Source organism: Cygnus olor, chromosome 15 (assembly GCF_009769625.2).
Source record: "Cygnus olor isolate bCygOlo1 chromosome 15, bCygOlo1.pri.v2, whole genome shotgun sequence".
NCBI classification, from domain to species: Eukaryota; Metazoa; Chordata; class Aves; order Anseriformes; family Anatidae; genus Cygnus; species Cygnus olor.
This window is the reverse complement of record NC_049183.1, coordinates 7408761-7426550: the sequence shown is the minus strand read 5'-3', so window position 1 is coordinate 7426550 and position 17790 is coordinate 7408761. Positions and strand designations below refer to the sequence as shown.

Below are 17790 nucleotides of genomic sequence, written 5' to 3'. Positions count from 1 at the left end.
GCATTTGGGCTGTTGTGTGTCCTCTGTGCTTTTTTGTATGGCTACATAAAACGCAAAGGACAGAAAGGTGTGACAGTTTGTCTCCCACTGTTCACTGTTGAGGTTAAAATATTTATATTCAATTAAAAAAATAACTTGGAAAGCAGAAGTGGCAAATATCACATGCCATACGATGAAAGTTTCTCATTTAGATATGCTGACCTCTTTGTCCTGTGCACAGCTACAGTCACTACAAGTTCTGGGGGAGTTTACAGATTTATGTGAACCATAGTTTCAGATGGTCACTCCAGACTACGTCCCAAAACGAAATTCCTAACTTTTTAACCAGACCAGAAGATAAAACCAGAAAAAATAATTGCATATGATATGAAAGATCTACTGAAACAGCAGGTTACTGTTTGAACTTCATTGTAAAAATAAGTCCCTTTCAATCTTAAGTTTCTGCTTCCATCCCAAACAATCATATTCAGAGATCAAGACAGCTAGAAAAGGCAGCTTCAATACAGTGTTCAAAAACCAAACCTCAAGAGACACTGCCCTCTCCACCTGCAGAAGTGACTATAGCACAACTCTGGGTGTTTGCCAGTGTAGGCCATCATGAAATTGGCAGAGAAGTGGCAGATCCTGACATTTTAATTGAGATGAAAACAGAGAATGAGACTAATGAAGAGGTGGAATATGGGCAATAAAAATGTACCCACATCACATATGCCAAGTAAACAGAAGAATGCCTGGTACGTCAAGCTTGGGTCCTGAGAATAAGGAAAATTGCACAAAATTAGCTGGTGCGTACATTGCAATGGACAGCCTCAAGCAACACACTCATTCGCTGGGTTACAAAGGTTACAGACCACAAAACCCAATTAAAACAAAACTACCTGGAACAGAACTAGCTAAACACGTACATGAAGGAGGTAGTGCACATGCAGGAAGAAAAAGTGCAATATACTTGATACTATTTTGTGTCTTTTTTTTTTTTTTTGCCTTTCTCAAGGGCCAATAACCACAGTGATTAACCATAAGCCCTCCTTGTATCACAGAACTATTTATAGAATTTGTATAAAATGCACTGAAAACAAAAAAAGGTTTTGTTTGGGTTTTCATTTTTGTTTTTAAAGTTTCTTCATCTTTTTACCTTCAGAAATGCACTAAAACATCATAGCATTAGACTTCTGGCAAAACAACAACAAAAACACACAAAATCAAAATCCACCACAAAACACCATACCATAAAAACATGGAGCTTGCACGTACGTGCAAGATCGCAGCAGAGTCACCTTACAGCTATTAAGAATTACTTCTCTGTATCCTAAAAGGAATTAGGGAATGGCTTTCACATAGGGAGCCCATAGAATTCAATATTGTTTTTCTCTGCTGACCTGATTACATAAAGTATTAATAGAAGTAGTGAAGGTTATTGCTTAACAGCAACATTAAGAGTTACATCCAAAGTTACATAGTTCCTGTTGATGACTTTTAGCACTTGGTATTAATTTCACCCATTTCTCTGCAATGCATGAAATTCTTATGTATTAATTCATTCAGATGATCTAAAGTGTCTTCCATATAGAAGTCTTCAAGTGAAAATTATTTATGAGGTGTCAAGTGAACAGTATTACTGCTGTAGGAGACCAGTAGAGACATGAGACATTAAATTTTAAGAAACTGACACGCCTTTTTAATTAGAAATGCCAACATATGACATTTTTACTCCCAATAAAATTGATTTATTATAGATCCGTTTAATTTTGGGAAAAAGCTGATGCGAGGAATTCTGATTCACAGTCCACAGAGGTAGATTTTCCTAACACAGTACAGTACAGTTTCTGACAACTCATGTAGAGTAAGTTGATATAAATGAAATGCACAAACCCCTGTATATCTGAGTAAGCAGCAGTTGTGTAGCACAACTGATCTCCATCCCCATTCGGATTCGTCATTTCCCACCTGGGACTGTGTAAAGCATTTTTTAAGCAGTCCTTTTAGTAGTTAGAAGAAAACTAATGATTTTGCCACTAAGAGTGATTCCAGTGACCAGCAGCTGAACATTTTGTCAAAATAAAAGAGACGAATTAAGAATAAACAGAATAGACACACTCCTGACTTTCAAAACTTTTATATATGGCAGCATTATCTAAGAAGGGCTATTCATACACAGCAAATAGAGCTCCTTTTCCAGCTGTGTAATACTGTCCTTAAGCACTGATCAGATAGACTTCAGAGCTTGTGTTCCCGCGATTTTTTTTTTCCCTTTCAAATATCTAAGTAATTCCCTACATTAGGGTACTTAAAACACTGGATTAAACTGCTCTAATTGTCACTGTAAAAGTTAGCCCACTGATTTCAACCATGCTACAAATTTATTTTCTTCCTTAACCAAACTCATAACAGTGAGATATGTGACCAAATGGTAGCCTCCCAACAAATTAATTGCAGTGGCTGATAAATCCACATAACCATAGTACAAGAGATAAATCCAGATTGGCATGTGAATTACTATTAAAGTGAGGAGGAAAGGATGAGGTACACAACTCACCACTGACCAAAAACCCCCACCGGCACTAACAGGGTACCACTCGACTGTTCGGGGCAGTCTGGGGAGCGCTTCAGGCCAAAGCCCACCAGCAGTGATCCCTTCAGTCTGAGTAAAACAAGAGCTGGCTTATTCATATGACTGTGTGACAGTTTATATGCAACTTCGTGTTATTTTTCAAAATGTAACAGCAAGTTTGTGTTTGAGCTTCTTTGCAGATAGTCAGTGCTCTCATTTTTGGAAAATATGAATGCTTCTGCAAAAGAAACACAGCAAAACCTGCTCATAATGGACACCAAAGGGACTTCTACTTTTCAACTCTTTGTAGCAGCTGCTTGAATAAAGGAGGGTAATTAGATCCCAGCACTCAGAAGGTTGAGATTAACTTACTGTGAGACATAGCTATGCCCCAAGTGAAGAAAGCAAAATAAATAGCACTGGCCTAAGGGTACCTCAGACATACTGACATAGCTTTCATGAGGTATTAGTATGGCAATTTCCACCTATGTGGGATGAACAGGTGAATCTTCTGCTGCAGTGGGGTTGGGATGTACACAGGAAGTGGTGGTGGAGTGATTTGAAGCATCTGAAACATATCTCAACTTGAATATAATATACAGGAAGAGAATCTTCAAGGGAAAGATACAGCAAGAAAGTCATAGCAAAAAAGGGAGACAAATAAAGAGAGAATAATGAAAAAGAACTAGAAGACTCTTCCAGAATTAGAGGCAAAAAAATAGTCTAAAGGTTCCTTTTGCACCTTCTTTAAATCCAAGTTATTGCTGAATATCCCATTAAGACCTGTTGCACTACAGCTATGACTACACCGCAAGTTTCCCCGTGTCATTGCAAGTGTTTTTGCCCAAATTATATACAATGCACATATTTATTCTTCTGGTGCTTGCTTGCTGTCGTTTAAGTGGCAGTTGTTGCTAACTGTCTTTCTGTATTTAGAAGGAACATTCTCCCACAGTTTCCTGTGTTGGAAAATAATCCTTGGACATTTGGTACACAGAAAATTGCAATATATCTGCACAGACACAGGTGAAAATAGAGCAAGTGATAGTACAGCAACACAGGATGGAATCTGTTCAGACCACATGCCAATCATATGGCCTAATTGTGCAGCTGACTTACCTGTAGCTGCATCACTGTGGTTACTTCCAAACTGTTCATTTTGGAAGAACTGCAGGAAAATGTTACAAAGATGACATTTACTAGGCACCACTAGTAAGTATCAAAACCTGCTGAATGTAAGTGGAAGATGAAGGCAATAGGAAAAAAAACAGTTTGTGTCTTTTCTCCTATTGATATTCTGAGATGCCATTTCAAAAGGGCTTATCTCAAAGCATACAGACACGTGCTAGAGGCTGGGCATAATTATTTAGGCTCACTGAGTCACAGATGTTACCTTTAAGTGGTTTGTCAGTTGTCATGCACAATCTGACAATCATGCTGAAGAGATGAAGTACAAGCAAGAACTGCACATGTACTTTCTAACTATAGTGCTGTATATTGCACTATTTGAATACAAATCCAAAGAGCAGCTCTTCAGATTTTTATGCTAGTCAGTCATGAAACTCCAGGAGTACCACATATTCATCTGTGAAACACTGGCCTTTTGGCTTACCCACCAGGACTTACCATACAAGACCTCCAAAGCTACCACGCTTCAGCTACAAAGCCGAGGATACGAAACACACAGAACTGTTATCAATATTTTGCTGTCAGACTATGATGTCATTTCAAAGACATTTTTGCACAAGTCTGTCCTTAACAGACAGTTAATCTAATCTTAACAGCCTGGATATTTCTAGTCATGATGCATTTATAAAACTGTAGATGTCACTAATCTAAAAGAGTTCGCAGACACTCTGGAGGACAGAATCAAAATTGTTTTGAAATCTGTTCATTGGCGAACTCTATCTTTTCATGGGATCTGTGATGACAAAAAGAGTCAAGGCTGACAGACTGGAAAATCTCTTGCTTTGCTGCAAAAACATTGATGCCCTAGCATCTGCTAAGCCTACCTCTGCAGGTATTTGTTCTGCCCCTCCAGCAGGAGGTACAGCAGGGAGTCAGCACGAAGTTTTCTCTGTAGCACTGTGCTGTACCTCAGGATGTCTGAGACTAGTAAACACAGAATAAATCACTAATTTTTCTTCAGTAACAAATTTAACCAAGTTAGAGTTGATGTAAATTTGTACAGTGACAAACATTAGGCTACTTATGAATTTTAATTTGATTATAATATTTCCAAGGGCAGAGCAATGAAGCATCACTGCTTGCAAACGAGGAGACTAATACTGTGGTATTCTTAGTTAAATGTAGCTACCTCAGCTATTATAAAATAGCACACTATGGTCAGTTATATAGCTGTGTCCAATGTCTTCTAAACCACTTTAAAGAATCCCATAACAAATACTTGGATAGAATAACAATAGTAAATCCTACAGAAATAAATCGCATTTACAGTCAAGACCTATACTACTACTTTCATTGTTTAGACTTGAAGTGACAAGGATTAGAATTTCAGTGAAGCTTTAAAGAACACATACACAATCCTAATGCAGTTTGTCATTTCCATATATTTTCCAAGAGGTCCTTGTAATGTTCTTAACTTTTTTTTTTAATACCGCAGCTATGCCTGATCACTATGATTAAGGTAGATAAACATATTCAGAATAATTCACCCCAATTAATTCTTATAAGGAAAATAAAGTGGGAAAAAAAAAAAGTGTTTTAAGCATACTTGCCCCTAACACATGCCAGAAACTATGTACTAGTAACAGTTGTTTTGAATACCTTAAAAGAATACTGGCTGGACACCTGAAAACAGTTTTAACTTCTTCATTTAAGCCTCTGAATCACTGAAGCCAAACACTTCACTCAGAAAACATTGTAAATTTCTTAAATAAACAAGTTTATCATATTTAAATATAACTGCACAATTTTAAGAAATATTTAATACATTTAGTCTCCTGACATGAGAGGACAGATCTTGCTCAAGCTTTCAGTAGACACTGACTTTAAAAATATGTATCAGCCAGCTAGCTTGAAACATGATTATTCTTAACATGAAATTTGGCCATTTCCTGCACTGAGATATTGAATATTCAGTACAAAACAAACAGACAAAACACAAAAAACACCTTAGTAACTCCAACTTACAGATATTATTAACAGTTGAATCATCACAAGGTACCTTTGGATAGTTATAAAAAACAGACTGCATACAAATTCACAAGCTGTTTTCAAATTTAAAACAAATAAAGTCCCTGCAAAATAACAAGTTAAACATGCAGATTCTTCTAGTTACAGGCTTTAAAGATAAATAAATAAATCATCCTCTGAACTCAGTTTAGGAGAAATTAAAATTCTTTTACCTGAGAATTCATTTGGGGTTATTGTTCATCATTTCCAATGCCACTGCCTCCTATGGTCTTCTTTTTGTAAGAACCTTCCAGTCAGGAAGTACAAAATCCTAGTAATAACAAAAAAGTAAATAGATTAAACACGTTATATTATGGTAACATAATTTACAAAAATTAATAGAAAAGTATCCCAGAGGATATTCAATATGTCGTATCAAATTAAATGGAAATGCAAAAACTACCTTTCTGCTTTCTAAGTGCAGAATGAGTCCATGCCGGAAGTGTACATTCCTTCGAAGGACACATCTGACACAAGAGTCCTAAGTTACTAATGGATAGAGAGAACAGTGAATTAAAGACTTACAAATTAGGCAAGATTGGGAAATGTAATTTAGATGATGGAGTATCTTTGGGGTTTTCACTGAAAAGGAACATACGAAACATATAGACAATCAGTGTCAGATTAACATCTAGATATGATACGATCACTGAATACACTCCTGCACCATTCAATACTGTTTCATCACACTATGCCCATGAGGTACCTTCCAAATAATTCTTACCAGAGAATGAGCTAATTAACTGAGCAGAAAGACATTCAGAAACTCCTGTCAGTATAAGTCAATGATTGAATCTGGCACATAGATTTTAATGTTTTTTTGAAAAAAATAGGTAAGATTTTCAGTTAGTGTATGTTAAGTAGAGATTTACAGATTTCAAAGGCTAACAGTTTATACTACCTAGGATCTAGACAACTGTTTCAAGTCTTCAGTTAAAAATTATTTGTTAACAGATGTTAGTCTCCTCTCTCAAAATCCAAAGGCAAGGAAAAATACTTTCCAAAACAGTCCTGTTTACAATTTTGTCTCAAGGGAGGAAAAAAAAATACTTCACTAAAAAGCAATCAAGAAAAACAGTTTCCTATTCACAGGAGCTAATTATGTTTACCAAAAAAAAAGAAAAAAACTCAGAAATGACTTTCAGTAAAATGCAAATAGTAGCAGAGGGTGATAAATAAAACCCAATAGAATTGCTTGGTGCAATTTTGCAATCACAGCTTTAAGGAGCTGAAAGAGAATAAAAAGAAAGCTGCTTTCCAATAACATAGAAATAGTGTAACAACTAGCCAGTCAACAGAGGCAGAAAATGGGTAACCAGAGGAGAGTGACAAAATCGGCTTTTACTGACATAGTGAGAAAAAGAAGATAAAGAGGCAGCAGAAGACACTGATGCAAAGAAGTATTTGTAAACACCAGATAAAGAACAGCTGAAGGCAATAACTCAGGCTATAACATGGCTGATAAAGCAGCCCTGCAACATTCTAATCACCTGCAGTCCCAGGACTCCCTTTTTTGAGAGGAACAAATAACTCATTTTCATAGAGCAGTAAATTTTGTGCATAACTTTGAAGTGCTCAAATAAGATGTTTCCCTTAGGAATGAAGATAGTTTCCAAGTAACTGAGAAACGGACACTGGAAATAGAATCACAACGCAGTTTGGATACAAAAATTCCCATGCTGTTGGAGTCTCCCCATATGGAACTTCATCATTATCAGACTCCTCCTGGTGCCCAGAAGCAGCATCACTTCTACTGTTTGACCCCTCACTGGTAATTTCTTATCATTCCACCTCACCTAAACGTGAAGAGGGGATGTAATATAAAAGAAGAACAATCAGAGACACATTATAAGAAAGAAGTCTCTCACAGCTACCTAAGGATACACAAAATTCAGCAAAGGATTTTTCAGAGGTATTTAAGCATTTTAACTTGCATCCTTCCTAAAGAGCAGGCAAGTCTCAAACAGATTTACATGTAACCAGTCTCCCACCCATACGTTTCGTCAAATAAGGGCTTCAGAACCCACCTAAAGGGACATGAATCTAGCTAAAACAGTATGGCCAAGGCCCAGAAGGAAATGTCACTTCAATAGTATTAAAACCTGTCTCTAAGCATTTGCCTTCATTGTGTTTAAGTGATTCTGAAGCACAGAGAAATATATGGATGGACACTGGGCCAATAATAAATTCAATAACAACGTAGCCTCAGAATGCAGATGGATGAAAAACGTGTTAGAAACGTATTAGGCACAATAAAATAATTGAACTTTAGTCTCTGAATAACTACTTTGTTACTAACTGACATTAATTGCACCTTTCCTCTCAAATTTCTGTGAAGTTATTCTCAATCGCATAGTTTCTAATTTGCTCAAAGCCTTGTGAAGCAGCAGCCTGTGCAGTACCACAGGGCAATGCTTCCCATAGCTCCCCCCTGTTCCATTCTAAATGACTCTTCTTTGCACAGATTTCATCCCTGTTTTCTATACACGTATATGAGAAGTAGAGACTTTATACCTACTAAAGACTTCTGTCATTTACATAGCGTATCAAATGTTAAAGCTGGTGTTAAGGAAGAATAAGAGTTCAGAGGTTGGAGAAGGCATTCTAGTTGTTGCCATACATAAGAATATCCATGAATACTCCCATTAACAGTAAAAAAAAAAAAAAAAAAAGAATAGAGGTTTCGGTCTCCTCTCTGATCATACAGTTCTAAAACTGTCCAAACTGTCCCAGAACTGACAAACAGCACACAATTAAATGAACTAGGTCAGAACAGGAACAGAATAGGGATCAGATCTCTAAACCTCTCTGGAAAGTGCCATACCTGCACACTTGTTGATAGGACAGTTCCCTTTACTACAGTGATTATATTGCAAACTGTTTACAACTCTTTCCTAGACTAATAAAAAAAAAATGCCCTTGAATAGAGCTTCATTCACTGAGAGCCTACCAGTTCTTTTTACACAAATTCTTCAATTCATAAGAGGTTCCTAAGTATTTCCACTGGTCTGTTTGGTCCTTTGCTTAAAAGTAATCACAGTAATTTTTTTTTGTACATCTGACAAAATTGCACCAAACGTATTACACATAGCAGAAGACTAGGTTTTACCAGTTAGCAATGCATCATATTTTATTGTGGGTAACAGCAAAATTCAGTTGTGGTTGTCCCAAAACTCTCTATAAACTGACAATCATTCCCACTCTTACAACTCCTGCCTTTTGCTTCTTCAGTTGTATTTACATTCCAAGAGAAGCCAAGATAAACACAATTAGGTGACACTAAGTAATTTTTAGGGACTAAATCATTCAACATGAACAAAAACAACAATATAAAACACAATCCACGTGTGTATGCAGATTTTGTTTGTGTGTGTTGGTTGTTTTTTTTAATAGGTTTTTCTGCCAGATTTCTGATCTGGAAACTGTGTATTGGGAGCCTTAGATAAAGATGCTAAACAGTTACATTTAATGAAAAGAACATGGGGTGATGGATGGTTTAATACCCTTATTGAGCATTGATCAGTTATTAGGAGAATCTTGAAGCATAGCAGCAGAAGGTCCTTGTTTTGAACCGTTTTGACCAACAGAAAGACTTGGACATGGTCTGTTCTACAAGGAAGAAAATATTGTTTTCCAGCATGCCGTATGTGATTTGGTGTTCTTTGTTACCTTGTGTATTTTTTTGCAAGATGCCTGCCAATTTAGCATGGTAGCAAGTCTCCAGCAGAAACTGCAAATGGAAAAAGAGCTGTAACCTAGGAAACTTTTCTACACTAGCACTTCTTATGCTCTGAGTGAAGAAGAGTCAGTTGAAAGAACCCACAACTCTCAAATTCAAGTCAAACATGAAAATTTTGCAGTTATCAAGTCTTAACTTGCTGAGATTCACTTTGCCTGTTTTAAGTTAAAAATGTCCCCCTGTACAAGGGCAGAAATCTGCCCCACTTGCATATCTTTTTAGAGCCTGCCTAAATCCAATATTTTCATTGTGCACCCATCATTTGAGTAATTATCTTTCCCTCCAATTAACCACAATTTTCTAGTTCAGTTGAATTTACAATGTTTCCCATAGTCTCCTGAGAACTCGAGATTTGAACAGTGCTGTTGCCACACATCAGTCAACCTTAGATACACTGGCTTGGTTTATTGATGAAGTATCGGGGTACCATTAGGATGAGAGGTACACAACAAATATTCCTATAGCCATCAGAGCTTGTTTCTGCCACAATATTTAAATCTTCAATGCACACCTTAAGCATATATACAGGTTTTATTAAACTTACGTACTTAGTCCTAAGCATTTAAAGGTAAAACTCAAGCTTAGAGTTACCGAAGAGTAAGTGCTAGGTGATTATTAAATCTCCTATCTGTAAAACATGCAGCTTGTTTTTGATAAGTAATATTCACAGCTTTAAAGAGACATGCAGCAAAATAAGCAAGCTACTTAATCATGGGATGCACACATTTTTCATCCTCCTTTAGAACAAGCCAGTAAATCACAGCAGTGGTGCTTTCCTACTGTTTTCTTACTGCTCTAACCCACGTGTGCTTATTTCCAAGGACATTCTCTGAACTTTCGATCTTTTTGTACAGCAACATTGTTAAAAGAACATCTAAATTAAAAGAGTAAACGACTTTGTCAGTTTAAATCCTAGAGAAAGTTTTAAAAAATTAGATTGGTAGAGGAACAGTACCTCTTCTTTTGGAATCTGCTACAACAGCGGGTGGGGGGAACATGACACCAAGATATGAAGTATTAAGTACCTTCTGAGGTCTGAAGTCATAATACAGCCACATTTGCAACTGTATTCTTCAGCTCCACATGAGTGTCCATGTAGGGTTTCTCCTCACTGTGGATTGCAGTCCTCCCCAACCTTTGTCATGGCAAAGTCAGTATTCAATATTACCTCTTCATTTGCTTGCAAACTTTACAAGTATGCTAAAATTCCCCTACTATTAAGCCAGCAACACTAAAACATTGATTTCTTATAATAAGTCAACCTAAAAAAAGTAAACTTTTAACATTTATTCTCCTCAGGTGTTTCATAGTTGTTAAAGAAAAAAAAAGACAAATTTAATCATAAGGATAGTGCTGGAAGATCACTGAGTTGATAAAAAAAATGCTTGAAGGTTTTCCAAGGCATAGGACTGCATCACTTAAGCATTTAATTCCTATTGGTCTTAATAGGACTCAGGCACCTCTGCTCCTTCATGAATCTGAAACTTACATTCTTAAGGCCTTTCAATCATGGTGAAAAAATATACCCTATGACTTGCTAAATAAGTTTACTCTAGGTTGTATTTATGTCAGCTTTCATATGGGCAATGCTAGCGAAGAGAACAGCAATCATTTTCATGTAGCTTGGGGCTTGAAACAAGCTCCCACTTATACAGGAGTAAATTCAGGGTAATTCTATTTACTTCATTTGATTGGATCTGGCCTCTTGCCTCTGACACTGCCTGTGGTAACAACTGTAGTGTAACATTTTTTTCCCCTCCAAAATAAGATTGCATTTTAAGGAGAATGCTTACTAAGAGGAATGTCAAGTTTTTGTACCATTTAGAGATTGCTAGCCTATGTGGATATTTAAGCAGAAGCAACCAAAATTATATTTCATGAAGGAAAGAGGGAAAGTTACGCAGTCACAATGCCCACTAGAGAATACCTGCCCTGTATACACACAGTAAATCCCATCACCACAAATAACAGCAGCAAAAAAGGAAGTCTAACCACATAAGATGCCTATAGTTATGTCATCACAAAAACTATATTGACAAGGGCAGAAAGAACTGTGCTAAGGCTTAATACTCTAGTAGTTAAGATCAGAAAAAGTCCAATACCAAAACATCTTTCCTGGCATGGCGAATTATTTTTACTTCTTGTTTGCTCCGACATAACTATTCCCAGTGGCAGCCTGCCAGGCAGGAGCAGGTGTACAGCTGTTCTGTGCCAGGTAATACATTGCCAGAAAGGGGAGCCAATCCTGAGTACTTAAAAAAAAACCTTCTACCACCCCTTTAGCAGAGATTCGAATTTGGCATATCTTTGTGTCACCACTCTCGAAAATTTTGGTTTTGCTAATTAAAAATACAAATAGTCCATAATAACTTACTTACAGTTCCCTGTGATAATTATTCTTTCCACTGAAAATTATGGCAACTGGAATCCTCTGCACCACAGCACATACTGCAAACGCCAAGAAAGAAATCAAAGTGTGTCATCACTGTTGATACAAGGATAAATATAGTTGAAGTCAGATTAATATTTCCAAGATTACTCATTTCTACTTCAAAAGAGAAGCAAAGATCATGTGCAAAATGACAGCTACCCATCTGGGACTAGAAAAGTCACCATATGGATGTCTTTTTTCTAATTATAGATAAATTTCTGAACTAAGGGATTTAAAAGTAGAGATTTGTTAGTTCAAAAATATACTTCCTCTCCTCCCTCATTCAGGCAGTCCTTTGGTGCTGGCTAATCAATCAAGCAAAGCATTAGGAGCTTTGCTTCACCTTTAAGAAGAGAGATTTTTCCTACTTTGTGTAATACACAGTCATTTTTGCAGCCCTATTAGAGGAAATTTGTTGCTTTTTTTTTTCTTTTAAATAGGTCAGAAGAACCTTTACAATCCTTTAGCCTAATGTCCCCCATATCAGAGGCAATGAGATTTCCTTACATGAATTCCTTACCTATGTATAATATCTTTACTTGAAATACAGAATACACTCCTGAAAAACATCCTAAGTAGATTAAAAGATATTTCAATAACATAATTATCGCCTAAGGTAAGTTGTTCCACAAGCAATTAATTTACATAAATGATTAAGTATGTATTCTTAACTTCATGCAAGTTGGTTCTTCTTCCACTACAAGATTAATTTTTGTTGTATTCTGTCTGCTGAATTGACTGATTAATCCTCTGTCAAATTACTGAATGGGATGCATGTATTTATAAACCAATCATATTCTTCTTCAGAGCTTTGGTTTGATACACTAATAAAGTGGGCTTCTTGACACTGGGACATGTTTTCTATACTTTACATTAAGGATGGGGAAAAAAAAAAGCTCCTCTGAACCCTGCAGCTTTTGGCCTCCCTCTAGAACTGCAAACACTACATAATATTCCAATAGCAATTATAGCTGTGCCAACTGCAGAGGCTGAACCGTCTTTTCATGCCTGCTTAGCATTTCATAGCATTTATACATGGATTACATTAGCCTTTTTTGTCATCAAGGTAGAAATTAACTTCAGCACATAAAGGTAGCTGATATGAAGGAAACTGCAGGAGTAGTCAACGGGGACAAACAGGCTTTTTCTAGAAGCCCAGAGCACACATGCCATGCTCATGACCTCCAGGGTGGCCTCTTTTTCCCCCCTCTACTGACTATGCTAAGTTAGGCAGAACAAGTACACTGAATATCATCCTCTCTCCAGGGGGAGTTTAAGACACATAACAGCATCTTTGGCTGCTCTTAACGCACATGAACCAGCAAATTTCTGGTTACCATACAAGTCAGCATGTATAAAAACTTTTTTTTTTAAGCTTTTTTCCTTCAGTCCTGGTAAAGTCTCACATTCTGTCCATAGTTAAACTGAGCACCTACCACTGTTACACACAAGATTAGTCCCTGTACCTGCCCTAGGCATACCTGAATATCCACCTCACAGGTTGTGAGCAGTTGTACTGTGAATAGTTGTCTGACATCTATACAAGCAGTGAGATAGAGGTTGAAATAGCTGATGGAAATGGCAAATGCACCTGATCCATTTAGTTTATATAATATAGCAACTTCACTTTGCTGTTATCTCAGGAGCTAGTGCTTCCAAGAAAGGAGGCTGCCTGGAGGATCAGGGAAGGTGCTTTCAGCAGCTCGTGAGCAAGAGCCTATGCTCCAGCTGCTCCCATTACTTTCCCCCACAGCCCAAGTGGGGGGTGGGGGTGGGGGGAGGGAAGAAAAACCCAACAAACTGAATGAAAACAATTCTTATGTGACTTCAAATATGCGTGACAATGATCTAGCACAGTGACTGTCCACTGAGTAACATAGTTCTCAATTTGAGCATGATCAAAATAGATTCACATCTTTTATCTGGGCCATGATCTTTATTCCATTAAGGAGCTGGTCTAATACAGCATTTTTTCCTCTAGCTGTAACACTGCACCACTTCACTGTGAGATTTAGCACAGTCCTCATAACTGGAGCCTTATTTCCAGTCATGTTGTTACAAACATCTTAGTGTCTCATACTTTATCCACACCATGAGATCTGGAAGTTTAACCGTGCATAAAAACCTTTTGGCTGTTGCAATAACACTCTGAAATGAAGCACAACCGTCTCCACACAGGCCACAGCACACAAAGCCATCTTATACCACTTCACTCCTATTAGCTTCAGGTTCTCCTCTACTTATGATGGAGTTTTCCACCCTTGCTTTCAATAAGTCAAATTACAACACACAAATAATACAGTCCTTCAGGGAGGAAAAAAAAAAAAAAAAGGAAAAAAAAAAAGCCTTTGCTTTCCTAGAGGAAAGAGCAGAAAGTTACTCAGAACAAGCTACTACACTGGAGCCTTATGAAGGATGATCTAAAATTCAGCTTCACACTCAAACATCCATCCCATAACCAGGAGTGGTAGTTCTCCTTTGCAAAATAGTGGTAAATGCCCTAAAATTCTAGGTCTACGTTCTAAGTTATCTGCTTTTGAACACAAAACTAACCTGCATTTGCCCTAGTCCCCTCTCCCCACACGGCCTCAGCAGCCACCTTAGCTCACAAGACCCTACTATATTCAAACTCCACCCATTTTCCTGAGGAATGGTTTTTCCCTCCCCTCAGGCCCTGAAAAAAAATATCAATTACATTATCATTCTGTTATAGCTCTCTATTAATTTTAGTCTCACTGTGGCTCTCTATTAAATCCTCAGCCCTTTCAAATGCTTCTAGAATCACTTACAGATAAAGCAGTCAAGCTCCCACTGCTCAATACGTGTGCAGTGCAGTTCCCATAGTTCAGCAGTAGACTAACCCCTCCAAAACCATAGCAAGTTAGACAGCAGGCTACAGCCACCTTCTTTTACATCTTTTCCATGGCTGCTGAAAAACAGGCTCTAGCTTTTCTGGACTGACTATTTCTGTGCCCTCAAGCCCAGCCTCCTGCAGAGCTTCTTCACCTGAACTGCCCACAGCTACCCCCAGAGCCCCCTGACAGGGCCCAGGTCCCACCTTCCCCACCTGCAGCCTTTTGTGTCTCATCCCCTTCAGCTGGGACTTCTAGCATTTTCTTTGGAAGGCTCAAATTAGACTGAGGCCTTGTCATTTTCACAGAAAGCTTGATGGGGGGAGGAGAGAGAGGGATGTGGGTGTAGTAACACAGTTTTTGAATATGTTGCTTTGAAAATCATAGTGAGATGCACAGAAAGGCATGAGAGGTCCCAGGTTTCACAATAAGACCCCCAACCATTAATACAATGACCAAAGAGCTGCCTAATGATGAAATCTACAGAAACATTCAGGATAAGCTCCTGAAAACCTTACCTTTCATGGGAGTCAGTAGTTTGCATGCTCCTGAGAGGCTCTATCTGCTTCCACCTGAAGTTACAAGGCAGAACTTCAGGCACAGCACAAACTTCTGTATCCCCCACTTTGGCTTTGCTCTCTACCAGGCCAGCGTCTAAGCCAGATGATAATGCAGCAGATAATGCTTTAGAGCAAGTTCGTCCAAGCATTTTAATAAAAAATATCTAGTATTTTATGCTGATACATATGGCAAACTAACTTGTAGGAAGCTAACATCCCATTTGCAGATTTCCCAGAGATGCCACTGAGTTGCAACAGAAATTGGGTTAGTTCTCTGCTACTTCTCAGAAACTTTATTTTGCTGATGATGGTTTCTTTTGCACTCAACTGTAGGGCTATTAGAACTAGCTAAGAAATTTAACACAAATTTAACATTTTCTACTGAAGAAAATATCTTGCCTAATCCTCCGATGTTTTCCTCTGTCTTAACATGAGGGGAAAGGAAGGAGGAAATCCTTTAGAAGAAGAGACTAAAAGGGAATTTTTGCCTGTTTGTCCTTATAAACATTGGCATTGATGGAGTTAAGGGACTGGCACTACCAAGCTGTTTAGATGGGAAAAAAAAATTAAAATAAATAAATAAATAAGCACAATGTGAATCATTACAACTCCAAGAAAAGAAGATATATTTGAAAATGAACAACAGCATATGCTTATGCTTCCTTAAAATTAGCTTCGGGCCACTTGTTTTTATCCCACAATAATACCAAGCATGAAACAAAAGAAAGTTTCAATACCATACATTCCCTTTAGGAGGGAGTCCAAAAGTCCAGTGGGTATGACACAAGAATTGCCTGGGAGAAAATACATGTGAGATTTTGTTCTACCTGACCTGCTAGTAATTCAGCCACTTACATACACTTAACAGGAAGTTTACTGTTTTAAATAAAGAATTTCCCGCTGTAGTGAACACAGAAGGTGAATTTAGGCCCTTTAGATGCAATGCTAACTTTCTGAATATTTCATAGAATCATAGAATGGTGTGAGTTGGAAGGGACTTTAAAGATCATCTAGTCCAACCTGCTGCGATGGGCAGGGACACCTTCCACTATACCAGGTTGCCCAAAGCCCCATCCAACCAGGCCTTGAATGCTGCCAGGGAAGGGGCACCCACAGCTTCTCTGGGTAGCCCGTTCTAGTGCCTCACCACCTTCATAGTAAATAATTTCTTCCTAATGTCCCATCTAAATCTACCCTCGTTTAGCTTAATGGCATTAACCCTTGTCCTATTGCTACACACTCTGAAAGTCTTTCCCCATCTTTCCTGTAGCCCCTTTTAGGTACTGGAAGGCAGCTATAAGGTCTCCCCAGATCCTTCTCTTCTTCAGGCTTAACAACCCCAACTCTCTCAGCCTGTCTTTATAGGAGAGGTGCTCCAGCCCCCTGAATATGCAGATATATTTAGGAGGACAGGGTTTAAGGTCATAATCCGTCAGCTCATCCGGAAGTGTTAGTTAAAAGGTACTTAAGGACAAATGGGATGGCATGGTGGGGAGTGTTTGGGCTTGTAAATGTACGGGTATAAAATCTTAATCACTGACAAAGCATTCATTCTGATGTATAGACCCAAAATAAAGCAATTAACAGATACACACCTATTAGGCAAAGCTATTATGATACAGATGTAATATCAGAATTCTAGTCCAGATGAAAATCAATATACTTTATCTGAAAAGAATTCAACAAAGCCCCTCATGAATTCATAAAGTGTTCCTTTGCCTTAGCACAGACTAACAAATATCAAAGTTGTTGGAATAACAAAACCTGACAACAAATACATAAAACTTTAATTGGTAAGGGTGGCCTATATTCAACTTGTCACTCTAATTTATTATCGATTCTTAAAAGGATCTTACGTATCACACCATACAATGTACTATGTATCATCTGTTCTAAGTACCTCCTCTAACCTATCTTATAGCAATGATTTTGGTAATAGGTTTTTCTGATGACTTTTTTTTTTTTTAATTCAGTATTAGATAATATAAAGAACAAGGAACAGCCCTGCCTGTGTGGAAAGAAGTGTTTGTTTCTCTGTTTGCTACAAACAAGATTTTGGTAAGCTTTACAAGATGAAAGGTTTTCTCTTTTTCTTTCCCTTAGCAGGACATTTATTCTCTAGGCAATATTCTCACGTTTTATGTTTGTACTAAATAAAATAATTTTTATGCAATGTCATATATGTCCAACGCGTTTTGCAGACCTGTGAAGTCACAGATTGGAAAATAATGCATCTGTCTAACAGACTGACTGAACAACAGGAATTACCTTCAGGCATTCTGGTTGCATGCACAGAAAAAATAAGAATAAAAAAATCAGCGCAAGCTGGCAGCTCAGCAGCCTCATTTGCACCATGTGGGGACTGGGCTAGCACTGACCACCAAAGGGTGGCCTATGACCTGTCCCTTGTGTAGAGCCAACACAAGCCGAGCTGCTGATGAGGTGATAAAGGCTCCAATGTG

The 17790-nt window shown here is 37.9% G+C and overlaps 1 long non-coding RNA gene across 4 annotated transcripts; it reads right to left on the bottom strand.

Annotated features, from left to right (window-relative positions):
• Window positions 1–1284: 1284 nt before the first annotated feature.
• On the bottom strand, window positions 1285–14985 carry LOC121078508. Of its 4 annotated transcripts, XR_005824612.1 has the most exons (6): window positions 14706–14985; window positions 11864–11970; window positions 10511–10620; window positions 6150–6235; window positions 5920–6017; window positions 1285–3162 (listed from the first exon to the last, which is right to left on the bottom strand). It is a non-coding gene; the product is annotated as an uncharacterized LOC121078508 (long non-coding RNA). The 4 variants fall into 4 exon arrangements; XR_005824610.1 differs by lacking the exon at window positions 1285–3162 and having other exon boundaries at window positions 4691–6017; window positions 14706–14983; XR_005824611.1 differs by lacking the exons at window positions 1285–3162; window positions 6150–6235 and adding an exon at window positions 9416–9476 and having other exon boundaries at window positions 4691–6017; window positions 14706–14981.
• Window positions 14986–17790: the final 2805 nt, after the last annotated feature.